We start from the raw sequence: 6,000 nt of genomic DNA, 5'->3' as shown, positions 1-6,000 counted from the left end.
ACACATTGACCAAAGCAGAAGGTATGGCCTTACTTGGGTATTTCTCAGTATGAAGGAATTAACCAAAGAATGTTACTTCATATATAAAAAGAGAACAATTACCACCCTGCTTTTAGGAACTTCACATGTAAGAATGAAGGAAAGCCCTATGTTGCATTGTGCTATGAATTGTGGCTTAGAGGTAGAGACACATTTAATAAAACACATAATGTTGACCCTCCTGATATGTCATTCCTTCATTCATTAAACATGTATTTAATTCTTACATTGTGCCAGACCCTGTTTTAAATATCCACAGTGGTGGACAAGTGCTTGATAACACTAGCCGAGAAGGAAATAAAATTATACCACAATGAGGTAAACCAAGACTACCAGAATGGCTAAAGTAAAAAAAAAAAAAAAAAAACAATTACAAAGGCTGACAACAAGGATGTGGAGCAATTGGAATTCTAATTTACTCCTGGTAAGAATGTAAAATGCTACAACCTCTTTGGAAAGCTTGGTAGTTAACAAAATTAAACAACTACTCTATGATCCTGTAACACCACTCCTAAGTATATATCTCAAAGAAATTAACACACAGCTATAGATCCACCCACAAAGACTTATGTCATATTTAGAGCATAGCAAACACAAAGTACGTAAGTCTTGATGTAGACTGGTAACTCTTTACCAATATCTGAGAAGCCCGTTTTTCTCTTCTCAGTCACTAACCCCCGAAGAGTTACCACCACCTTGACTTTAAAAATGATAGATTTATTTTGTCTGTTTCTGATCTTTCTATAAATAGACTCACACACTATGTATTCTTTCTGTCTTGCTTCTATTAAATTTAATGTTTGAAATTCATTGATATTGTGTGTAGTTTTGGTTTGTACATTCTTGCTTCTGTATTTCAATGTAAAGTTACACACCTGGCCATTTTCCAAAATAACTATACAGAGTAAAGGGAATACCCCATTCTGTAAGATACCACGTCTGAGCTGACACCAGTATGAAAGAAACCAAAATGCTGTCATGCCCACTGCCCTGTGGGTTGGGAGCATATGGAGACATAGCTCAAATCCATTTCCAGTTTGCCAAAAAGACCCACCCTCCACTCATTTCCCCAGCCTCTGAGTGTATAACAGAGATGGATATACTCAGCAGCTGAAAGGACCCTCATATGGCTCTCTGACTCGCAGAATATGAGCCAGTATGGTGGAAAAAAATCCAAAAGAAGCCCCTGAAACTGCCCCATGACCCTTGGTTCCAGCCTGAGAGGTTCTTCCTATTCATCATCCTCCTTAGCCACACTTGGAGTAGAACTGAGTCAAAGCCCCTCCTCGAGTACTGACCAGCTTTTTCAGGCTGCTTCCTGCCCATGAAAGGGTCTAGACTCAAGATCATTAAGTCTCAGTCACAGCTTCTTCAGCCAGGTGTGGTTCCTTTGCCAAATTAACTGCCTTAAGTAGGTCTCTGGCTTTCTAATTCCTATCAGTTCTACAGACTTAATTTTTTCTTTTTTTCAGGCAGAGTTCTCAGAATCACTAACATTCTTTTACTTTCTTGCCCTCAAGACTCTCTTTCACATAAATTAATTACACATACCTTGTTTATAGGGCTTCGGGGGAGCTCCTCACATTTACTCTCCTCTTCAATCACTGGAGGGACTGACTGGGCAAGACAATTTGGATGGATGCTGATGCGGAAACATCTTAGTTCATTCCATAGTTTTAACACGGAGAGTTTAAACCCTTGACACAACATTTAATTTATTGGCTTTTAATGCTCATGGGCCTTTTTAGTACTGGCTGTTTCTAGTTGAGATTGAGAAGCAACTGTCTCTTCCAAGAGTAAGTCTCTGAATTTGAGGACTTTCTCTGTTCCTTTTCATTCCTGATTGCAAACATAGCAATTCTTTAGTGAGTTCATCTCTCTCAAATAATACCTTGCAAACGCAGCCAACAGAAACCTACATAAGCTTCTAATATTGTTTTCTAATCTTACTCCCTAGAGCTGAACTTTATTAGATATAAATCTCCAAACTTATCACAGGGAATAGTTTTCAGCTGGTTCACCACTGCATAACATGGATTACCATCCTCCGCCAGCCTCCAAAGTTTATCTATACTCTAGCACTGTTAAAGAAAAAATTATTCATTACACTTGTCATGATGGTAAGGCAGACTTTATTCAGGAGAACTACTACAATGGGGCTGTAGGGGAACAAAATTTGCCACCCCAAAATGTCTCTCAGGTATGCAGATTATTTCCAGCTGAAAGCAATCAAGGCCCAAAAGCGTCATTTAGAAACTATTACCTCCCCTCCAACTGCCACCTAAAACAATTTCGACAGAGGTCCTGGAATAGAGCTATCACCACAGATAACTGCATTCTGTCATGTAGTATTTTGCTTTCCCCAAATCTATTACATTAACAGAGTGTCTTACAATACATTCTACCTCAGAATCCAAGAAGTATTTTTACCTACAGAAAACAGTCCTGACTAAAAACAAAGGGGTTGCCAGACAGGCCCTTAAGGACAGCAGGCCCATATGGGGGCTGAAGGTAACCATCTTTCCCCTCACCAACATCGGACTGAAGGGACCCGCAGCCCCAGAGGACGGGGGTGGGTTGGGGGTGGGGGCGTCCTGCAGGCCACGGCGGCCTGCTGCCCGAGGGAAGGTACTCCCGGCGCGAACGGCGCGTTGGGGGCCGCGAGACTCTGCATTCAGGCTACCCTAGGACCGTCCCCGGGTCCAGGACTTGTAGGGACAGAATGAGCCGCCACCAGCAGGGACTTCTGAAGGCCAAACCGCGATGCCAAGGTCCACCCTCCTCAAAAACAGTTACCTGTTTTCCTGAAGCCACGTCTCACAGGAACTCCTTGGCTTTGCCATCCGCTGAGGAGAACTACCTGGGCACTCGACTCTGTGAGAGGCCCTGTGTGTCTTCCCGGCTCTGGGCCACAAAGGGTCAGACTCCAGTGTCCTTCCCTGTTCTTCAGGAGCGCAGTAGTGCAGGCGACCCGCAGCGGCTTCAAGAAGGCAGCGGGGAGGGCTGAGGCGGCTGCTGCTCTTACAGGTCCGGAATGCCAAGTGCCCGCTAAGCCAGCTGCGCAGGTGCATGCCACGCCCACAAACAGCATCCGGGGCCCTGAGATCGGTCTCTGGTTCGGATCTCGCAGGCATAGTCATAGTTACGAGCCGGGGCTTGTGGGAGATACGTCCTGCTGCTGGGATCTATCCTGCTGAAAAGAAAAACAAGCAAACGAATATGTGACAACCACAACAAAAATGCATATGCGCAAAGTTGAGAATCAGAGGATATGGGTTCAGGTATCAGTTCATCATTACTTCTCGCCTGGAGCAGGTCAGTTCACACAAATTCGGAACTCTCTTTGCTAAATAAATACACTGCCCAGAACACATTAGCCTACGGAACGATCAGAGATTGTAAATCTCCCTTTAAAAAGTCCTCAGTCCTCAAAACAGTCCTCATTAGTGAAATTCAGGTAGCAATCTGTTCCTACCTCTTAGCATAGCTCCTGACATCACTTCTGGTGGAGATCTTGTTCCCATACTACCGATATTGTCGTCCATAGTTTTTCTTATGTCCAAGGTCCCGATAACAAAGTGTTTCCTCTCCTTCAACCCTCTTATGTCTTTAGGCCATTTAGCAAAGCCCCCTTGTAGTCTGTGTCTGTCATACCCTTATAATAGTTTAAAAATTAAAAAAAAAAATTCACAGTCCTCCTTTATCTCCTTTTTCCTACTCTAGAGTCTAGGGATTAGGCCCAGTTTTCCTTTCAGCCAAGTCAAAGTCCACTTAAGTGTTACTGCTCTATAACACGCTCAGAACCACTCTTCCTGGATGAGCCCTCATTAACATCTCTGATTAAGTCTGTAAAGTAAGGTGAGTTCTTTACCCAATCTGGCTTAATGCCTGAAAGTTGTCTCAGGGCTAAAGGATGCTGAAAGCAAGACTTCAGCTTCAGGTGTTTGCTCACTGGATCCCAAACATCATCCCATTAGCGCCAGTCAGATGTGTCTGAATCCTTACTGAGTAGCCATCTCAGGCTCTTGTGGTTGGAGCCTCTTCTACTTAGCTGTAAAATTAGGGTCGCTAAGCCATAGAATGAAATACTGAAGCTAGAAAAGACACTTTGTTAGCCGGGAGGCTGGAGAGGAATTCAAGGTGAGCTGCCCCAACTGGAAGAAAGGCAGGAGGAGCCAACATGGAGCAAGCAAGCCAGCACTTTATTGAAGTACAAGCCGGTGGCGTCATGGCAGGCCGCCCTCAGGTGTGCGCACTTGGCGCACTGTGTAGTGTTCATAATGCTGACTCACGCTGCTGGCCCAGGCCTATTGTTCATAATGCGTAGTCACGCTACCAGCGCATGCGTACATTTACCTCTTACCAGGTGCAAGCTATTGTGAACTGTGGCCCGGGCCCCACAGGCTACTCGCTTAAGGCTGAGCCCCACGGCCTACTCACTTATGGCCGTTGATATACTTCCTCATCCACTGCTTTTCAGACTTCTGCTCACAATCTATTAGTGATCAATCTAAAAGATCGATTTAGTGGCTCAAAACCAGCATTTTTTAAAAAATGGAATCGAGGTTTTTTTTTAAGTACTTAAGAGATATGTCTTGTTGCATGAAACTGTTTCAGCTGTGTGCATGTGGGTTTCATACTGATTGACCTGCGTCTTTTTAAGCAATGTAGTAATTAGTCTACATCTCTGGTTCTCAAATTATGGTTTCTACAACAGCAGTGTTAGGTATTACCTGGGGATTCATTAGAAATGCAAATTCTTGGACCTCACCTACTGAATCAGAACCTCTAGGCATAGTACCTAACAATCTGTGTTTAAAAAGCCACCAGGTGATTCTGATACACAGAAAAATTTGAAAACCACTGGAATCTAGATAATTTAAACTTTCTCAAGCAAAAGAGTGATTTGACCCCTAGAGAAAATGTGACTTTTTTCTCTTTTCTCCCAGTGTGATTATATAGATAGTTGGCATTCTAGATGCAAAGGAGAGAAGCTAATTATTACATACAGTGGATGCCTTAGGGCATTAGGGCTTATTTCTCTCTTGGAAGCGGTTGAGAAGAGCTGCTCTAGAAAGGCTGGTCTGGAATGATGTCCCAAGATTCTCCTCAGAGTCAAATTTATGTGACTTTACCAAAATTCTCCAAAATACAAAGCAGTTCAATGCAAGGATTTGACTCTAACTGCTCCTGCTTAAAATATAGTTTCTTCTTATCTCTATTGTGTTTATAAACAATGATCCTATTGTAATAATAAAGAAATTAAGTACATAACTGTTAAGTAAGTAAAAATTGGAAACTAAGATTTTCTGAGGAGGACATTCAAAATCAGCCTCAAGTTCGCTTATCTAATCATAATGGTCATATTGGTGAGCTCTCCCCAGGAAAGTGATTTATAACCTTTATTCTGCTTTCGTCCTGTTTTGTTCACAGCACACTCCCAACAGTAGCATTTCTTATCACAAGACTGTGATGCTCATGGGGGCTTTGCAGGGAGGGACAAGGAGAGCTTGAAAAGTCTCCTTGAGGATACTAACCCCCACATTAAAATGGATAACTGCACTAGGATAAAAGTTGCTAGTAACAATCTAAGTCAGTAGAGAACATATCATCCTACCAGAATAGCCTAGTTTTAAATAGGCATTGACTGAGTTCCAGGATGATCTGAGAGCTCAGAGCATAATTCATTATTGTATACTTATTTATTCCTTGCAAAGAATCACTTTATTCTTTCAGAAGAAAGCAAAATCTGGTCATGAGAAAGGGAAAATTTTCTTGTCAATCAACTAATCAACATTTTTTGCCCCTATTGTGTATGCATCAATTTACTAAGTAATATGAAGGTTGTGCATGGTTTTATAGCACTGGATAGAAAAGACCAGAACATATTTAATATGCAACAAAAAAACAGAACATTAATAAATGTTAAATTATGAAGGACTAATTATGAAGCCATCTGAT

This window comes from Camelus ferus, chromosome 15 (genome assembly GCF_009834535.1).
Source record: "Camelus ferus isolate YT-003-E chromosome 15, BCGSAC_Cfer_1.0, whole genome shotgun sequence".
In the NCBI taxonomy this organism is placed as follows: domain Eukaryota; kingdom Metazoa; phylum Chordata; class Mammalia; order Artiodactyla; family Camelidae; genus Camelus; species Camelus ferus.
The sequence above is the reverse complement of the archived record's forward strand: the minus strand, read 5'-3'. Positions refer to the sequence as shown.